Genomic DNA, 21745 nt, shown 5'->3' with positions numbered 1-21745 from the left:
ATGTTTGGTGTACGTATATTTATCATGTGCACCTTAAGAGAAGAGTTTTACATTGTCCGAATCCATCCAACTGAGCCCTTTAGTGATACTTAAGAATACGCGAGGTCCTTGTTTATAAGATGGGAATCGCAGATTGGTCTCAGTCCAGATTGAAGGCAGCCCATTTCGATGACAAGCGATAAGGTTGCTGATGGCGGGAAAATATAACCAAAACCTCAATCGCTTTCCAGCCGCGGGGTTCGGCTTGGAAGAGTGGTTGGCATTGGGGCAGTGGCCGCATGCTTCTGGGCATTTAAAAGGAGGCACGGCTGCTGCAGCGGAGTAAACGTGGCGTCGTTGGAGGAGCAAGCCTCTCATCCCTTGGCAGGTAATCGCGATGCAACGTGGTAACGAAACTGGCCACCCGAGTTCGATTCGCGCTCACGGCCAACACCGGCAACGATTATCCGAACCGGTCACGGGCGGGCTCCTAGGTCGACTCAGCCTCAAATTTGTATCTGGTGCGGTGTGAGACAAAGGCGGCCGGGCGTAGTGTTGGCTACACACCTCGTGCGCCGGTCCGTTCTTCATCCAGGTGCTACTCGATCACAGCACTTGCCCCAACAGTCTGTTAATAGGCTGGGGGGTCTTTGCCTTTGTCACCAGTCTAATTAGTCAATGGATCAAGTCGTTTAAGTAGATTGTAGCTTCTTGCTTTTCAAAGGTGACTGGAGCCAAGAAAAACATTTCAAATCACGTGTAAATACTTAATTTTAAAACGTCGGCTTCTGATGATGCAAATACAAACATTCAAATAGACATGCGATGAAAAATGCTAACGAAATTTAACCGATTGCAAGTAATGATGTGGTTTGAAAAAGTCTACTGGATAAGGTTTGGTGAAGAGTAGATGTTAACAAAGCATTAGGCTAAGCAACTACATTTGTATTTATCGATGTGATTGGTGGCAGGTACTATCCGATTGTGCATGAATAATAATAATAGTTCACATTGTGCTGTAAAACCTTGACAAATGTTTGGTTTAAATATCCATATTTGTCATGACTCAGCATGTACCGATGCAATCATTAATCATTACAATCGATTCGTCCGTTAAAAATACATGCATCATATCGTGCATGTCAAAATCAATCATCACATGACTATAATTTGCGAAACGGACGGTATGTTTATCTTGGATTTTTCCTTCAATTCCCATATTGAGGCAATCCTAGTCAATACACGCCGTTCAATAACACTGGTCAACAAAAAAAAAAGTTTTTTTCTGGTCTGGACTTTTGCAGTTGTTTTAGACTAATTTCAGGGTGCTGATTCCAAATCTGTTCTCAGATTTGCTCTATCACATCTCATTTTATGCTATCGGCATACCCCATTTTCATTGATTTTACCCGAAATTAACTCTGTCACTTATGATTGCAAGTTGTTGCAAGTCAGTGACTGCTTTAGTGTTAAAATATGGTGCTGTATTTTTAGGATAGTGTGTTTATAATATAATGTTATGTATATACAGTATTCACATTTATTTAATATTTTTCTTCTGCAGTTTTTATTAAAAATGCAATATTTGATACCTCAAAAACCTGATGTGATAGACAAAAAAACAGATTTGGAATCAGCACCCCAAAATTACATTAAAAGCGTTGAAATACCTTATGCCAGAAAAGTGTGTTGACCAGTGTTATCCATCACTGAAGCCCCGTCACCTATTCTGTGGCGAATGCTGCCCTCGTGTGGCTGAAAAAGAGAATCATCTTCTTAGGTTTTTTCGGTAAAGTCACGTAGGTAAAACATCAAAATGAATGAAAATAAAATAAAATAAAATAAAAAATCACGACGTTTCGGAGGCAACACAAGTCTCCGTCATCAGGTGGGACCGTCGGAGACTTGTGTTGCCTCCGAAACGTCGTGATTTTTTATTTTATTTTATTTTATTTTCATTCATTTTGATGTTTTACCTACGTGACTTTACCGAAAAAACCTAAGAAGATGATTCCTTGCAGTCACGAAAGCTTCAAATCTAGAATGAAAAAGAGAAGTCCACCACTTGATCTTTCTGTCTCAGGAAAAAATGTAAAATAAATGTATGAGTCTTGATTTGAAGCTTTCGTGACTGCAGGAATCCATACTCTTTGGTTCTTTCCGGTAAAGTCACGTAGGTAGAAACAAATAATAGATCACGACGTTTCGATCGCAACAAAAGCGACCGTCTTCAGGTGAAAAAGAGAAGACGGTTGCTTGTGTTGCGATCGAGGGGAAATGAACTAAACTGCATGGAGATGCAGACTGAGATCGGCAATTTAGTTCGTTATGAGAGACAGCATCGCACTGAGGAAGACTAAAAACGGTAATTGGATAAAATTGCATTTATCGATAAAAATGAATATTTATTGGTATCATTGATGGGGTGACCTGCTAATATTGAGAATTTCACTCTCCTCACACCAACATTTCATTACTCAGGCCTGGCTACAATGCCCACATGTTGTCCCAGACTAGACTAAGACTACACAACAACAACAACAACTAAATAAAACATTCCCATCAAATGAACACTGATCCTTTCCTCTTTGTTTTTTTTCGGTAAAGTCACGTATAAAGAGAAAATAATAAATTAAATTAAATACTAGCATACGACGTTTCGATTGCAACAAAAGCAATCATCATCATTTATAAATGAAATAGAAACACAAATCTAGTATGCTTAGAAATGTAATGTAATACAACAGAGAGTCGGATAACATAACAGTCAACAGTCTACCTGGTTGATTACGTTCTTCCTGAAAATGCTACATTTGAGAGAGAGATAAAACACAGAACCAGAGACATAAACAGACATATAAGTAGAGACAGATATCACAGAGATACATAGAGAGAGAGAGACATAGGCACACAGAGTGCCTATAGCATTCTCAGGAAGAACGTAATCAACCAGGTAGGGTGTTGACTGTTATGTTATCCTACTCTCTGTTGTATTACATTACATTTCTAAGTATACTAGATTTGTGTTTCTATTTAATTTATACCTGATGATGATTGCTTGTGTTGCAATCGAAACGTCGTATGCTAGTATTTAATTTAATTTATTATTTTCTCTTTATACGTGACTTTACCGAAAAAACCAAAGAGCAATTCCTGCAGTCACGAAAGCTCCAAATTAAGTACTGATCCTTTGCCTTGTGTATCCAGCGGCAACCATCATGGCCAGTGAGCTGAGCCTGCTGGCTGCTGGGATGGGCCACATGTCCAGCCGGGGTCCGACCTCACCACGGCCACCCGGGGGACCTCCAGGGGTGGCCGATTACACCTGGGACCTCCCACCGCTCGGTCATCCCGAGATGTCAAGCTTCGAAGAGGTCTGCCACACGTTATGGTTGTTATTTGTTTGACTTGCATCCCACTGGGATTTTTGCACGCAGCGTTGATGTACGGTGTTTTTTTCTGGAAGATTTTGCTGTTTTTTCCTGGATTTTTCTGTTGTGCGTAGCCACTTTAATATGTTCTTTGTTCATGTTTTTGTTTGTTGCGGTTGTACCCGAGTCAAGAGCCGCATGGCTCACAGGGCTATGAAACGTTGACGGGACTGCACATTGTACACATGCATACTAAGTCGACACGCGCGCACTAACAGGCGGAGGATGCTGCCGTGGTGTGATGGTTTCTGGTGTGATGGTCTTTCGGCGCGGCAGTTTGAACGATGGGACCATTTATTTTTTCCTCGCCTCTGTCCACCCAGTAGTATTCATCGGTCGTCCACAGTTAGTCGATTAGCAAACATATCGCGTGTGGAGGCGTAAAGTGTGGGATGTTCCCACCTCTTCCAAGATGTGCGCCAAGCGTGGAAAGAAAAAATTAGGGCACCAACACCCGCTACACCTCAGAGAGCATATCTCGAGAAGCCTGTACTCTCTCTCGGGCTCCCTCTTGTGGAGAGTTTTCCGCCAGAAGTGGTATAAAGCAAGCCATTTTAAAGGCTGCAGCTGCTCCCTTAACTTTAAAGGGGAGTCATATTAAACAAAAAAATAAACTACTTTTTTATTTTACCAGGTAAGGCCAACAGAGCTATTTAGCTCTTTTTCAGAAGCGACCTGGCCACAAATGAAAGCTATACGAAGTGGCTTGTCACGTGGACATTTATAGCAGCCAAATACTCTAAACGCATGTTTCTAAATGTGGAGGGAAAAACCGGAGGACCCGGAGAAAAATCCACACGAACATGGGAAGAGAGACACGCAAACTCCAAATATACAGACTTCAGGATCAGGGATCGGGATCGGGATCGAACCCACACCCTTCTGTATACCAGGCGAGGTAGTTAACATCTTGCCATCGTCTCGCCCAGACAATGAGATAGCGGCCGTGCGTGTGCTGTGTGTGCTGCCAAATGTTAGAGGGTTGATCGTGAAGTCACAATTGAAAATTCAGAAGCGAGTCAATTGAATTGGTTATAAAGGCAGATTTAATTTGCAATAACATAACACTAATTGCCTACAAAAATATGAATGATTCACTTTAGTGTAATAGTCCCGTAAGTGGATAATTTTTCAAATATTTAATGTTTAACATTAAAAATGCGAAATGGTTGTGTTGAAAAATGCATGTAATTAGATTGTATCCAAGTGTTAATTAATCGTCATTAATGTGCTTGACAGAAATACACATCTCTGAGTTTAAACCCCAGATTAATAGAAAGAGTTGCATGCCGTGAGCAGTATGGACACATGTTGCTTGAAATGTTAATGTATCAGCTTTAACATATTTATTTTTGTCTAATATTAAGCATACTTATTTCAGATTTGAATTATAAATTTGTATTATTTTAATTATGCCTCCGTTGAAAATTTATTTTAAAAAATGTGATTACTTAAAAAAAATCCATAGTGTGCATTCATAATTGGGTAATTGAGCATAGGTGTATGTCCCAATCCGAGATAATTAAGACCAAGATTAATTACTACCTGTGAGAAATGTTTGCAAAGCTTCAAATAAGTTATGCCCCTCTTAAAATGTGAACGTGCTTTAAAACGCGTTTTCAAAACATAAACATTAGAAACGAACCCCAGGCTGCGAGAAAACAAATCCAGTTGGAATTGCAGTTATTGCAAACTTAGATAAAACCAGCTGCATTTAAATCAATAAGCATCGACAGGAATCGATTGAAACATCTTCTTTGGGCTCAGTGATAAGGCTAGCAGTCCGTTCCGTTTTTGCAAAATGTACCACATACACTTGTGAATGTTTGACCTAGTTTTTTTCCCTCTCTCTCTCTTTCCCGGACGTTTCCAATTGCAGTCTTTCCTCAACAACACTCGCCAACAGCACCCTGTGTCTGGGGGCTCATTCCAGCAAAGCCAGGATTCTCTGCCTTGCCAGGTCAAAGGGCCATTCACAGGTCTGCTCGCGGAAGCAGAGCCCATGTTTGCTTATCCCAGCACGCCTTTCAGAACAACGCTTCCTGATGGTCTAAATGATCCCTACCTCATGGGCAATGCAGGTGAGTCACCCCTGTAAGGTTGTTAACGCTCTTTGTTTGGTAGACATATCTGGAAACAAAATGTCGTGATGTGTTATTCAACCAGACAATTTTGCAATCATTTTTTTGGTGCGGCAGAGTTCGAAATCTTTTCTACATACTTGACCTTCTTTGGCTAGGTCACTGGGTTTAAAATAATGAATCCGTCGAATAATGTCACGATATATCATCAATTTTTGCGGAGCATTGTTTTGTGTTTTGTGCAATGTGTCCTTTAGAAGCCCTGTCTAATTTGGATTATGGAAATGCGGTAAATGGAAGCGTTTCAAAGGACTGCACTTCACAGGAGCCCTATCCCTGCGCTGGGTCTAACATTAAAATGTCGCACGGGAGTGTACAGCTGCCTCCTCCGTCCAGCAAGCACGAGCAGAGAAAGCAGTCGTATTTACAACTCCACAGTGAGTCAATGCGCAGTCGCAAATCACATGCACAAAAGCATCATGCTATTGTAAGCGCGGTGGCTGTAATTAAACGGTCCATCACGTAATGCAAATGCCACGCTTTGTTAGTCATGCCACAGGTAATAAATGGTCTTTTGAAAGTGTGAGGCTGCCGAAATAATGATTTGATGGTTACGTATTGTTGCTGTTTAAGTGAATTGACCTCCGGTTGGTATTTCGTGTTGCAATGCCCGTTAAAATTATTTCTGTAAATACTACAAATAAAAATGGTGAAGCCACACATATACGCACAGCTGTAGTATGTTTTACATAAATCCGTGTGTGCATTTGTATTACAGCAGAAAACAATGAGACCAATGTAGGTGACCAGGAAAGAATGAGTAAAAACTATCAACATTTCCCCCACTATGCCTGGAGCGCTCCAAGTCACGGTAACGGGCAAAACATTGCAGTGACGCAGCCTCATAAAAGTCAGTTTGACACTCAGAATGACAGCCAGCAGAATGGAACAGTTAGCCCCCAATATGACAGATTTGACCATGAATCAGAATGGACAACGATGTCACGCGACCAGTCTCCAAGGACCTCCATGGGTACAGCCTCCCCAGACACTTCTTTGGACGGACAAGGCGGTAACGCTTCTGCGGTAGAAACGGGGCAAGAATGTGGCAATCTCTTGTCCACATGCGGTGTCCATCAAGAATTTGTTCCAGAATTGAGTTTCCGAGATCGTCGACAGCAGAGTACAAAGTCACCAAATGAGAAGCAGAACAGTGATATTCCGTGTATAGAAAATCAGAGGCCATCGCCTGAAAAATCAAAGGAATTGCCACTCTCACTAGAAGAAGAGCCGTACCAAAAGGGCAATAACGACACAACTTCACAAGGCAGCCCGGTTCGAACTTGCCACCCTTTGGGTGACCGTCATTTGATGCGTACCGGTGAATTTGGCAAACAAGTTGCGTGTCAGCAGGAAGAGATGACTCATAAATCAGTACAACCAGACGGGACCCAGGAGCTCTGCTCTGACAGAACTGGCAGAAAAGAATATTCTTGCCAGGTCCATGACAAGTCCGAGAATACATCCCAGTGCACGTCAAGGGAAACGGAGATTACGGACCACACAACGATGGACGAGGATGATAACAGGTTACTAGTGGCCACTGGAAATGCAGGCCGTGGTCAAACTGAAGATACAACGAAGGCTGGAAGCAGTACAATGGTTAGCTATTCGGACATATCATCACTCTCCTATCTCTACTGCTATGGCGTCTGCTCCCATGAACTTCACGAATTGATTCTTAAATCCCATGTTAAAAACTCGGTCAACCAGACCGTTTCCTCTCACTCATACTCTCTTTTCAACCATCACATTGCAGGTCAAAACACTACTCTTTCTGATTCGTCCTCCGCACTGGAATTCTCTCACATCGTTTCATTTCTCACGTTATTATAACCTTGCTGAATTCAAGAAACGTAGTAACTCTCCTCTATTGCTATTTCGACAGTGTTGTTTGTTGCTGGCAGTTTTACAAATTTTGGGCTTTTGGTCTTTGCTTAGCAATTGTGATTTAAAAAATAGAAAACATAGTGTGGAGAAATTGATCAATTATAATGCAAAAGGTTTTCGGTGTCGAATGAAATTTCATGTGCATGTGGTGAGTGTACTGCATTGCAATAGACTGTACAATCTAAAATGTGTTTAATACATTTGTTCATTTAACAGTGGCAGATTGAGTGGGGGGGGGGGTGTTGACTGGAGTGTGTGTGTGGTGAGGTTGATAATTAATGGAACAAACCATACGTGAAATGGAAAAACTTCACAGTTAATCAGTTTATTTTCCACACCTGGGCACACAGAGCCAACCTTGACGCCTCTCCGCTCTGGAAAATAAATGACTGCTTGTTCCTTTTCTTTAAGAGCAGGCAGGGTATTTAGAAAAAAATTCATCCTATTTCCTTGCAAATGAAACTACTCTTAGCATTCGTTTTGTACAAAATAGCATATCTGGAATGGAAAATTAGGGGTATTTATTTTGTTGAATTTTCAATCCTTCATTCTTTCTTCTTTCTATCTTCAAACTCGACTGTCCCCCGTGAACAGGCAATGGGATCAGGGCTGCGTTGCGTTGGATTTGGCTGCATCCGCGCGCCTGTGCCGGGCTCTATCTACTGCAGCAACCGCTGCATCTTGAAACACGCGGCCTATGCCATCCAGCGGCTTGAGAAGAGCCGAGAGATGCACGCCAATGGTGGGAAGCCCACGACGGTCGTGTCGGTCAAGCAGGAAATCATCTCCTTCGTGGTGAGGCTCCTTCACTGCTGGAGTTCATAATTGTGGCTTCGATTGCAGATTGCTCGGTGATCTTGGGTTAATCCTGGGGGGTGGGGGGAATAAAGGGGAAGTGTGGCCCAGGTAAAAAAAACCCATAACGCACAGACACTGCAAAACAAATGTAAAATGATGCTTTAAACGTGTGCTTTATTGTCTTTCAACGTCGAACGTGTCGTCTGTATTTATTTGGTGTTGTGATAATATTTAGGTTATTATCAGGGTATATAATTGTTTAGGTATCCATCCGTTCAGGGAAACCATGCCGAGTCTTAGCAACTCTTTTTCCGGAGGGTCCTGCGTTGGGTTTTGATTTTAAGAATATTTTCAGCACCCGGACACAACACGGCATGTGTGACGGGGCAAACACTCTATCATCTAACAAAGATGACTCAAGTTCTTGTACTAATGCCGTCTTCTTCTGGCAAGCCAGGGTATGTGGCACCTCCTTGATAATTGCGGGGAGTTTATATTCTTGGTTCTTTCGGTAAAGTCACGTAGAAGGGGAAAATAAAATGTCTCACTACGTTTTGATTGCAACACAAGCAATCATCATCAGGTGTGAAAACCGAAAGAACCAAGAATATGAATCCCTGCAGTCACGAAAGCTTTCCATCGAAATTTGCGGGGGAGTTTCACAACATCTGTGCCGGTGATCCACCTACCCTCGTCCGCACAGTGCTGGATTACAGGCCTGAGCCACGGCTGCCCGGCTAATACAATCTGTTTACTTGCCAACATATTTGGGCGGTCATGTTGGCACTGAGTGACTTGCCCGCGACGAGTGAGGAGCAGTTAATCACCAATACGACTGCACGAGTAAATATATGTTGTGGTTTCGCAAGCAGAAGCAATGGTTATTGCAGCGCACGGATAGTCAAGGGTTACCTGTGTTTATGGAAATATAAAAAATATTCTATCAGGTAAGGCCTACTGGCATGTATCGCTCTTTGTCAGAAGCGACTTGGCCACAAATGATCGCCCAATGAAATGGCTCATCGTGTGCAAATGTATAGATCCCCATGTGGAGGGGAAACCCCGGAGGACCCAGAGAACGATTTCCTCCAACAAAACATCGCGAGTGGCACTGTTAACAAGACAGAAACACGACAGCGGCAATCGCAGAGGAAATAACAGAATTGGTCGATGGGGTTTTTTTGTCCCAATAACGAACCCACGAGTTCCACGTGTGCTACGTGAGCGTCACGGTGGTGGGGTAGAGGTGCGACCTTCACAGGTTGCTACTCGCTAACAGCACTTGCCCCAACAGTCTGCCAAGGCTACACGGTGGGGGGATTCTTTGTCTTTGTAGAGGTGTGCACAGCCTGTGGTGCCCCCCCCCCACCACCACAAATACAGCACTCTCAGCTGGTGGTACCCCCACCTCCCTGATCCCCATGTGGGTTCCATCAATCCTCTGGACTTACTGAAGGATTTGGAGGTGTCCTATTGACGAGCCCGCAAGCTTATGGCATTGCAGCAACAACAAAAAACCCAGTCCCCTGCATATCCGCTGTAAACTTGCCGTTAATTAAAAGCGCCACACACACACACACACCGCGTGCTGAAGATAAAAGCTGTGCTTCACAGACAAAAACATATCCTCGAAGTGGGGGGGGGGGGTGTGATGTCTTTGTTTTGTCCAACCATCTGTAAACAAAGTGCAGTTTTGTGTCCGAGGCACAGCTGAATTGACAGAAGTTTGCGCGGATTATTATTTTTTGCTTTTAAAATACGAGTGCTTTGTAACGCTTTTCTTTATACATGAATTTTTAAAGAGGTGGGGGGGGGGGCGAACACACGTTTTGATGCAGTAAAAATAAAATATCGCAACAACTTTTTAACAACACACACACACAAATTATTATTTTTTTCAGGTTGCAAATGATAAGGTGAAAAAGAGGAGCAGCGTTGTCTCCGATGATGTTGAAAGTGAGAAAGGGGAAAGCATTATCCCACCAGAGCCCAGGCGTGCGGCTTTAAATATTGAGACGGACGAGGGATCGACTCGTGATCGAAAGGCTCAGCCCACTCACGAGAGAGGGGTCATCCCATCGGGCGTCTTCTACAAGCCCGGTAGGAAACGGAGAGAGGCATTGTGGTGGTGGTCGGAAAAAATTAACCCGTTAAAACAAAGTTTTTCACTATAAATCCTTTATATGCGTGGCGGCTAGAGTCTTCTCGTCCTCTGGCTTGAGATGGCTGCCACCTATGGGTCAGATGATTGCCTGCCACCATTAAGCAATTGGTAATTAAATATATTTTTTTTCCTAAAAAGTGTAAAGTTATGGAAAAAACGAGTCTGTGTGCAAAATGTCAGCTCGATTGGATCACGGGAAGTGGGTTAAAAAACGACCAAAATATTTGCACGGTCGTAAGCGCGCAAGCAAGCAAGCAAGTGAACTTAATATAAAGGATTTAAAAATACACCACAAACGACTTTAATAGTTATGATCTATTGTTCTTCTTCTTCTACTGCTTCTTCTGCTAATTTTTCTTCTTCTCAATTTATAGCGCTTCACCATAAAATAATGTCCCAAAGTGCCTCACACATAACTGGTTGCATAGCGTGCGTTTTTTTTAAAGATATAATTTTAAAGTCAGAGTTATATTTCTTGCTGATTTGTTATACGATGATGATATACAATAAACAGACAGCATGAGAGATTTCAAGCGTCATTACTGGAATTGTGGACCCTAGCCGGGTGAAATATGGCAGTGCAATAAGTGGGGTGGAGGGGCTTTGGTTTGGCATCGTTGACAAAAGAAATGTTTGCAGGCTGCATTTCCCCCTCACAGAAAATGTGTGGTGCTGGGGTGGGGAGGGAGGGGAGCCGCTAATTTACCTTCATGCCAATCTCGTTTGGGCGCACAAATCAACTGCTCACCCCGTTACTAACGCCGTATCGCGCCCGCATAAAACAAGTGAATGACGAGAAATGAGGTTGTGAATACGGACTCTAAAAAAATTAACCCGTAAAAACAAAGTTTTTCACTATAAATCCTTTATATGCGTGGCGGCTAGAGTCCTCTCGTCCTCTGGCTTGAGATGGCTGCCACCTATGGGTCATTTGATTGCCTGCCACCATTAAGCAATTGGTAATTAAATAAAAAAAAATGTTTCCTAAAAAGTGTAAAGCAAGCAAGTGAACTTAATATAAAGGATTTAAAAACACGTCTGCCTTGAACCCCAATTTCCTAGAAGCAAACGATAACAAAGAAGCGCGCCTTCGTGACACCCTGCACATCCTGCGCGAAGAGAGGGCGGACAAGCGTCAGTCGCTCGCGTCTGGCAAGAAGCGCCGCTTGGCGCCCAGAGAGGCGAGGGATAAAAGGGAAATGAATAATCAGAATTCAAATGAAATCGAGGGCGAGGCCCAGCAGTACTGCAACCCAGCAAAAGTCGCCAAGGTCGCAGCGGTTGACTGGCAAATTCGTCAGACAGTAAGGAAGGCCTTCAGGGATACATTGCTGAAAAGGTGAGCTCCCCTGCACATTACTGCGAGTAAGCATCACACGCTGGAGTTAAGATGTAGTATTGGCAAATAATTTGAAGCCCTCTCTGAATCTACCGCTACACGCCGAATCAGACGTGGGAGTTGTTTGACCATACTTCACCACGCTGGCTTGGCTTGTGTGGGTTGGCAAAGACTCATTAACTGGTACAGATATCCCTCGCCACCGATGTTAGCCTTGGGTGGGAATGAAGGTCAGGTCTCTGGATTCTTATCGCGCTGCACTAACCACTGCACGACCGCTCCCCGCAGAAGGGTGAAATTTATTGGTTTAAAATTGTATTGATGGATCTTTCATGGATTTATTAATTCACGAGTTGTACTGGAGGCAACGTTTTAGCTGGGTTTGCGATGGCACATGCCTGTAATCAAGCGCTTCGGTGGCAAAGGTTGAGTGATTATTCGAATCTGCGAAACTCAAAAAACCCATTGAGCTGAGCGGTGGCCAGTTGCCCCCTCATTTGTGTTGGTTTTATCCAGGTACCCCGATTCACTCCAACAGAAGAAAACTTTTCCTAAAAAAATTAAATGGATAAATATCCCGATGCAAGAACCTCTAAAAGAGGAGCCTTGAAATCAGTGAGCACTTAGCTAGTTGAATAATGACATTATTGCATTGTTATTTTTTTAAGTATATATCTTTCAGTATTAAGGCGGTAATGTATTGGTATGCCAAGGTTTTCTGATTATCCATCTTCGAAGCACGGGGACCGCGTACTTGTGCGCCCGACTCTATAATTTTCTGAACACTGTTTGCCTGACCTCGATTATTTTTTTCATCTATAATATAAACTGCATTGTGTATTAAAGTCCGCTTTTGTATCTTCAAACAAACTAGGTTTAAAGAGATGGGAGGACAGAAAGTGAATATGAAAGATGTTGCCAGGCTCGCACTTCAAATTGAGAAAGAGTTGTACGCTTTCTTAGGCCATACTGAAAGCAAATACAAGACAAAATACAGAACCTTGAGTTTTAATTTGAAGGATCAAAAAAACAAGGTATTTTAATTGCAGCGTCATCACACACACTAGCAATGCACAGCACATTCAGCGTGTATGACGGTTGAATCAACTGGGCACGTCATCTGTAAATATGTTGTGTTTTGCGTGTTTGATAATTGGTTTTTTACCCTTCTATCTGGCAACAAAACTGACACCTTTTTACAAGGAGTCATGTTTGCATAGACCGCAATACCTGCAGTCATAATACAAACAAAAGACATAACTCTGACAATGTGCACTGTCCTTGAAGTTGATTGGTCCACACCCGAGACAGCTTTCCTTAGAGCCTAGTCTCACATGGTGTTGGACCAGATGACGCCAAAAGGCGCACAACTCAAAGACAATGCACCATCAGAGTATGAGAGCTCGGGGCAAGCATTTACACCATTGGAACCTCATTTGCCAGTAAAAATATGATAATTTATTTTTTAACCTTCTATCTGGCAACAAAACTGACACCTTTTTACAAGGAGTCATGTTTGCAAGGACAGTGCACATTGTCAGAGTTATGTCTTTTGTTTGTATTATGACTGCAGGTATTGCGGTCTATGCAAACATGACTCCTTGTAAAAAGGTGTCAGTTTTGTTGCCAGATTGAAGGTTACAAAATAAATTATCATATTTTTACTGGCAAATGAGGTTCCCATAGTGTTTTGCGTGTTTGTTTAGGGGCTCTGCGGGCAGGTGCTGGCCGGCGAAGTGAGCCCACACACTGTGGTGAGAATGAGTCCCCAGCAAATGGCATCCCAGGAACTGGCAGAGTGGCGGGCACGAGAAAACAAGCACGTACGGTTACACATGCAGCAGCCACGCTTCCTACACATGCACACAGACGCACGCCGACCCAAAGCCAAGCAGCTCGGCAGGCCGAGGATTACGGGACACAACTAGCATGCCTTCTACAAAGACAAAGGTCTCAATATAGCCTTAACAGACTGTTGGGCAAGTGCTGTTAACGTGCACCTATGAAGGCCGGAACGGCACACGAGGGATGTGGGTGGCCAGCACCAAGCCCAGTCGCCTTTGTCTCCCTAGTAGCGATGTTTACACACCACACCAGGTACTCATTTGAGGCTGAGTCGACCTAGGCGAGGCCCAAGACCGGTTTAAATAATCGTCACTGGTGTTTGCCGTGAGCGGAAATTGAACTCGGGTCACTGGTTCGGAGCTCCACACACACACACATATCGGCCAAATGCTAAGCAAGTATTCATACAATGCATGAGAAAACAAGCATGTAGGATTACTATATGTGACGGCCAAGCGTTCTACACACACACACCAGCCCAAAGCCAAGCAAATATGCATCGTATAATTCAAGCCACCATCACCTCCCTACACCCCACCCCCCCAGAGATTCAAACAATTGTCATGATTTGGGGTAGTGAATTGATTCTGGGGGAAAAAACATGTTGGTCTCGTTTTTATCATCCCCATTGCATTGCATGTTATTTGTTCTTATTGTTTGTAAGTAACTTTTGCTCTATTTGAATAAATGTGACAGTTTAGAATTCACTAATAATTTATATATATTTAAATTGATCAATTATTCCAGTTATGATTCCATCAACATTATCAATCGATTAAGCAATGCATTGCTACATGCCGACAAAGCGAGGCAATGTGAACGGACGAGATTTGTAATGTTTTTTTTGGTAATATAACCAGGTAGGATGTTGACTGTTATGTTAGCCGACTCTCTGTGTTGTATTGCATTGTATTTATAAGTTTACTATGTTTTTTCTTCTCATTCATTCGTACCTGATGACGATTGCTTGTGTTGCAATCGAAACGTCGTATTCTATTATTCAATTTATTTTCTTTCTACGTGACTTTACCGAAAGAACAATATTTTAATATACGATTTCTTTCTTCTAATTACTTATATTTGTAATGCCTAGACGCTTGAACTGATTGAAAGAGAGCAGCAGCAAATGGAGAAAAGGCCAATCACAAAGACCACGCACAAAGGACTCGTGGAGATTGGTGACGCGACGTCTCTGGTGGACATGCAGGTAAAATATCGCGCGACAGATTCTGAGTATTCCCTCTGCGGAATAAATCAGAATATCTCCATATATATAAAAGGCAAAGTTGTGATTATGTGTGTCTGTTCGAAATGTTTAGCGTACTTCCCGACATGCAAAAAACTTGAAATTTGCCATGTGAGTACTTTCCAGACTGTACACCATGCAAAAATTATAAAAAATACACTTTTTTTTTGGGGGGGGGGGGGGGGGGAGCTCAATAATGCATATATTTTTTGCACGGCAAGTGAGCTGTGACGTCAAATCTGTCATGTGACCCGCGCATGTGGAAGCGTAACGCATTGCAGTGTAGCGGTTAGCGCGCCGCGCTATGAACCCGGCGACCCGAGTTCGATTCATGCTATTTTTTGTCGGGCCAGTTAAAGCCCACTGAACTATTAACTTATTTTTCAGAAGACACCTGGAAATGTAGAGCAGCAACATCATCTAAATAATCTTGACGCACGTTTATAAATGTGCAGGGAAAAACCGGGGGACCCGGAGAAAAAAAATCCACGCCACTATGGGGAGAAGGTGAAAACACCAAATATACAGGCGTTAGTGTCGGGATCGAACCCCCGAATATGATATCGTTAAATGAGCGTTTTCATTCCGTTTCGCCGAGATGGTGTTTAACTTTAGATCTGAAGAATCACCGTTTCAAAAGTCTCATGTGAAAACTATTTACAAACAGCCATCGGACGATTGCTGTATACTAATGGACAGTGACTATTGAAGTCAAATTGCGTTTGTGGCTTTTGTGATGTGTTATTTCATTTGAAAATAGTTCAGGTCGATGATTTGAAATGTTAGGCCTCTCCCGTGACATTTCTTTGGGTTATTGTGCTAGAATGCCCACCCCTCAGCACCTCCCCACGCCCCCACTACTTTTTTCAATAAGAAGGAATTACTGGCAGAACAAATCAAGGCACAAACAATCACAAACAAACAACAACAACAACAACTTTCCCAAAAACTTTTGTAGAATATTGCAGAGGAAGGGATTGCCGAGAAAAATAACAAAAATCAATCACGTTGCCTTTAAAATTCACAGAACTCTACCCTGGAGAGGGACATAGATAAAAGGAGTGGGAGAAAAGCATTCCTTCGGAGAAGTCCTGCGCCTCTGGATGCAGCCAAGGAAGGCGCGTCTCAATTGTCTGATCACAACTGGAAATTCTGCAAAGGTACGGGAACAAGTGAAGTACTAACACTCGGCACCAATTAAACATCATCATGACAACCTTCATCATCATCATCGCCATCGCCATCGCCATCAGACATTCACAGGTATGTACAGTTTAATTTGACAGAAAGCTATTGGTGTTTTGCAAGGATCATTTGTCAAATAGTTTCGACATGTTTTGACAGCATGGATACACATTGGCATAATTTTGTGGTAAATACGTTATGAGCGGAGGTGGAGTTCTGGATGAAACGTGTACAATATTTTTCCTTCCACTTTTTTAGTCATGAAATTATTGTAATCTTTGTTTCAGTTAACTAAGCTAACACATATTACCTACAAATGCAGCTTGCTTTGGGCTTCAGCATTGATGATTTTACATTGCCGATTGGTGTTTTTCATTTGTCAATTGCATTTCATGGAATTGCAGTGAAGGACACTGATGAACCGTCCTCAAAAAAGGCCCAGCCTGCCGCCAGCCCCCAACAGGCAGAGTTGGGTGAGAGGGCATCCCAGCATCCTCCGGCTTCGGCTGACATGACCCACAGCTCCACGCCTGATGCAGGACCACCACTGAACGGAGAGGCCGGAGACACTCACGGAGGCGAGGTGGCTGAGAGCGCTGCGACACATTCGAACGAGTCCCCTCGGGTCTCCGGCGCATCGCCCACTGAAGTGTTGCGCAATGATGACATTAATGACAGTCTCGAGGTTATTGTCAATGATGATGGCGATGACGACAACGTTAATCGCGATGGGGATGAAACAACGTGCGCCTACGTCAGCGGAGGGTCCGCGCCGAGTTTTCAGCAGGACACCACAGGAGGGCAGCCGACACGCAGGCCGATGGAAGAAAGCTGTGGGCTCATCCAAAAGATCAGAGGAAGCCGGTCTTTGTGTGATGCTATGCCAGAGATTGCGCAAGGGCCTTTGGTCGACGTGCATGTCAGTGAGTTGCCTTGCAAGCCTTTGAATGAATCTGATTGTGAAGAGAAATGGATCTCATCTCCTGTCACCGACACACAACAGCTGGCACATATCAGGTATACTTGTGTGAATGGACCTCATTTGTGTCATATTGAACTCAAAATAGCCATCATTAAATGCGTACAATGAATGTCATTTTAAAAGCCGAAATGACTCAGCATTGATGTGGGGTTTGAATTAGTAGTCGCGGTAAAATGGATTTTTGCAATTTCGTTTCAGATCTCCGGAGAAAGGTAAAGATGCGAAGGCTGCATCTTTGCCGGGAGAGATCTGGAAAGGGTTTATTGGGCTCCCCAATGTGGCCAAGGTTGTCATGAAGGCCTATCCTGTGTCCGGTCCTACAGACAATCTCACTGAGGTTTGTAATGTTCACATAAACATGCGTCACCGTGTTTCAAAGGTTATTCACGTAACAGTGCATTGGTTGTCATATTCGCTCAAAAGCATGGATGCTTGTTTGTTCGACGGCAAATAATATCAAGCGGTATATATATATTTTAAATCCTGCGATATCATGTGCATCTATTGCAGGATTTACCGGATTCAATTCAAATTGGGGGGAGGATTCATCCGCAGGTGGTTTGGGATTATCTTTATAAGCTCAAAGCAACTCCCTCAAAGGTATTGTGATCAAACAGAGGACATACACACATACTCATATAATCACACAAACGTATGCTTCTTACACGTTGAGCGTTCTTTCACTGAAAAAAAAACAACGGCTTGTCGATTCCTACACACTGTCTTCCATTACGCAATTGGGTGTCATGCCATGAGGTGAAGGATCAGTTCCGTAATTCTCACAGAGCAGCGCAAGTTTTCTACGTCTTGCAAATACCAAAATGGCATTCAGTCTCTCATTAGTGGACACGTTCAGCACGTTGGCTACGTTCGGATGCTAAAAGAAGTTCAACATACATAGATATTGACTCATTAAATAAGATTGATTTGTACGCTCGAGATATATCCATTGGAACGTGCATTTAATAATCAAAGTATGCAAATTCAATGATAATGCTACTCGTAGGCTAACGAGAAACCAATGAGACCGACAATAACAATGGGACAGCCATTATATATGAGACAGAGAGTGCAAGCGTGCATTACACACGAGGCAGAGCTAAACAAGACAGAGCGTACGAGAGAGGACAAATGGGACACGCAATGCAAATGACACAGACAGAATGCACGAATAAAACACACCAGACAATTATGGTGGTATGAGTAAGAGAAGAAACGTTTTGATTCCTAAATCAAATCGTGACGGCTAATTGCGACAATTCACTGCATCGCTTTGGGAGGTGGTGGTGGGGGTTGAAGGGTGGGGGAGGGGGGGATTGCTGATTTGTTGCAAACAAATGCGAGCATATTTTGACACGTATAAAGTAAAAAAATGTAATCCAAATGGTTGCTACGACTGGGTTTTTTGTTGGCGTCTTTTTTTTTTTTAAAGGAGGCCTGCATCATCCGCTTTGTCCCGGCATCCGTGGAGGAACGCGACGGGTACCAGTCCGTGTTCTCGTACCTGAGTGGCCGCAAGCGTTACGGCGTAATTTCCAACAACTCGCACTCGGTGAAGGACCTGTACATCATCCCGACGGGAGCCGGACAGAAATTCCCAAGTAGTCTGCTCTCTCTGCTAGGCCCAGGTGAGGCGCTTGTTTTGCACCGGTTTTATTTGCTGTATTTAGTAAAACTTATTGTTAGATTGTGATACTGGCAAGAAATGTCACCATATTGTAGCTGCTCGCCCCGAGCTTTTTGGCGTCCTCTGGTCTAACACCGTTTGAGACGAGGCTCAAAAGAAAGCTGTCTCTGGTGTGGACCAATCAGTTTCAAAGACAATGCATATGTAATTATCAGAGAATGTTTGTTTGTTTGCATGTTCACCACAAGTACGTGTGGTTAATGCCGACAGGATTCCTTGAACACGGATTCTGTTTGGTGTTTTAACATCCTGACACCTGTTTTATTGCCAGAAAGGCTAAAACCTATTGTTGTATTGTCATATGAAGCGCTGTTTGTTGATGCATTTTCCCAACACACACGCACACTGATTGTTATCTTTGAACAGGAAATCATATGCTACGTGGGTTTTATTCATTTCGTAATGAACACGATGATCCGTAGTTGTTTTTGGGTTGGCCTGACCCAAAAATAAATATGGATAACTATATTGATTATGGAATCCTACGTTGCAAGTTAATATCATGGTTGCTCCCTTGGAATGAATCTGCCGTGGTGTTTAATGGTGAGCACACTGGACTTGAGACCCAGAGGTCACCAGTTCATTCTCCCAGTGTGCCAATTGAAATATTGAGTAAGTTTCTTAAATTTCACCACCTCTCTCTCTCCACTCAGGCAAAAATAATGACAACAGCACAATTAATTGGTAGGTTACATGTGGTGGGTGAAAGTGTTGAGACTCTCACCTCTTCCGAGAGCTCTGTCCAGTATGGAAGAGTAGGCAGAAACACCCTCTAGAGGGGCTCTCTAGAGCTCCCTCTGTTCGAGGCCCTTCTGCCAACAGTGGCGTGAGCAGGCAATTGCAGGGTTGCACCTTTACCGTTCCCTATTTTAATTGTGTAAAACACAATATGTATTGTTCATAGTTTGTATTTGTTTTAAAATAGCTACATTCCCAAGACACATTTTTTCTGAACTCAGGATTAATGTTCCAATGGAGTGCTCAAGGACATTTGCAAGTTCAATACAACTTGCATGTGGCTAAATGGGGCTGCGCTCTTTAAATTGTTGTGAAAATAAAACAAAAAATAACTTGCCGTATAAGTTGATACAAACAAACCGAAGGCTCTTTAACTACACTAATGGTCATTTTTTTTTTAGGACTGAACAACACAGAGGCAGGAGCAATTGTGGGCGTGCTGGTTCGTCAGAAAGTCAAACGGCAGCAAGCCGAAGAGCAGATCCGTGAGGGCCCTGCCGATTGTCGCGCGGAACAACGAGCGACGAAGACGTGCGACGCTCAGAGGCGAGCGCACCCTCCCAACGCCTGCCTCAAGTGCACGGGGGCCTCTCACTCCGCCGACGCGAGGAATCCAAAGGCGGAACAGAACGGCCCAGAGAGTCAATGCGATCAAGGCGGCGCCGCGCGCAAAAATTCCGACAACAACTCGAAAGCTGAATGCGCCTCGACTGGGAAAATTTCGCCGATCGCGGAACCAAGCCACCACGGCGGTGGACGCGAGGCGGCAGACCCGCAGAAAATCGCACGTGGTGATTGTCAGCTGAGTCAGCAGCGGCCTCTGACTGGCACCGCCGCAGCGTCAGATCGACCACAGAACAGCTCATTCTTAGGTTCAGAAGAACATGCCCAAAGGGGCCACTCGGTGAAAACATCGACTCGTGGATGCAATCCCGTTCAGACAGAACAAACGGGAAAATTTAATAACGAGACACCAATTTTAAATTTCAAATTAAACCAAAAAAATGGTCTCGCTGGCAAAAATGTCGATGCTAAATCTAACGGCGTCCCCGGTGAGGTGTTCCCGCACTCCGCCGTCATCCAACACAATCAAGACGCATCCCAGATAATTAATAAGCAACCGTTAAAGGGGAACAAACGCGCGGAAGTCCGAAGGGAGCCAGTGCCGGTGGCGAACAACCCGGGCGGTCAGGTCTACCGCCGCCTCTTGTTTTCCACCGCAGCCGTGTCGGAGAAAGGGCACGGCCTTGCTTCGACGGAGATTAACCCCACGCGGAGCCAGACGGATGTCTCGACACCGAACGCCGCTACGGCGAGGGCACCGAGGGACCCACGCACACGCCGGCCCGGCGCTTTTTCTAACGTGCCGGTGACGGATGCGCGGCGCACAGCGGCCGTGCGTGGAGCGGTGAAGGAAGACGGTCAAGGCGACGCGGTGCCACGGAATGTCACGGAAGGTCTGTCCGTGAGAGGGTGTGCCGATGTTCAAAGTTGCAGAGCAAATAACGATTCCAACCCTCTGATTACAACGCCCCCAAATGTGCCTCATTTGTCGAACGCGATTCAGAAACGTGTGAGCGCACCACGGCTGCCCTCGGCGCAGGAACCGACGGAGGCAGGCAGAGTATTTGAGTGCGAGCCGATGGAAAAGATTTGTGCTGTAGCCACTACCCGTGGTGCCGTATCGCCACCGGTGAATTCCCGCGTGCCTCCGCCATCCGAAGAAGCTTTGGGACAAACGAAGGCTCTTCTTCCGACGCCTCCACCACATTCACATGTGCCGCCCGACGTTCTGGAGAGCCCCCCCGGTTTTTGTTTTCCTCCTCCCAGGTGCCCCCCAGGTCCGCCTCCATTCCCAATCGGCCTCTTCCCGCCCTTGGAGCCACCGCCTTTTGAGCAACCCTTCTTTGAATACTACGACCCTCGGCCCAGGTTTCCTGCCCGGATGCCTTTCCACCACTTGGCTCAGGAATTCCATCCACGCTGGTTTCATCCTTTCCACCAACCAAGGTGGCCTGCGGTGGGTCCACTCTTCCGCCCCTATTCTGTGAGGCCTCCACGGAGAAGGTTTCCTCGTGCCATAGACGATGTCTGAGGGGGGGGCATCGTTTTCATCCTTGGCCTTCAGGAGCTTTCACCGCCTTCCATTATACACATATGTTGCCACTTGCAATCAAGCGATACGTTGCTTCGGCATCGTTTTGTTGCCGGTGATTTTACCACAATTGTGCCAGTTTCGGTGTCATGTCATGAAATCAAGAATCCATGCGGATCTCTAGCAACCCTTCAGGTGAGAGAATGGGCTGCGGAAGCGCATGTC

General features: G+C 44.3%; 1 long non-coding RNA gene across 1 annotated transcript in view; it reads right to left on the bottom strand.

The window, feature by feature from the left end:
* Positions 1 to 7756: 7756 nt before the first annotated feature.
* Positions 7757 to 21745, bottom strand: part of LOC144718019 (uncharacterized) — a 33615-nt gene continuing 19626 nt past the window's right edge. Inside the window, exon 3 of the long non-coding RNA XR_013585173.1 lies at positions 7757 to 8309. This is a non-coding gene — a long non-coding RNA (uncharacterized LOC144718019). The remainder of the gene's footprint in view (positions 8310 to 21745) is intronic.

Source organism: Lampetra planeri, chromosome 4 (genome assembly GCF_965212315.1).
Source record: "Lampetra planeri chromosome 4, kcLamPlan1.2.h2, whole genome shotgun sequence".
NCBI classification, from domain to species: domain Eukaryota; kingdom Metazoa; phylum Chordata; class Hyperoartia; order Petromyzontiformes; family Petromyzontidae; genus Lampetra; species Lampetra planeri.
Note: the sequence above shows the minus strand (reverse complement) of the source record. Positions and strands in the feature narration are given on the sequence as shown.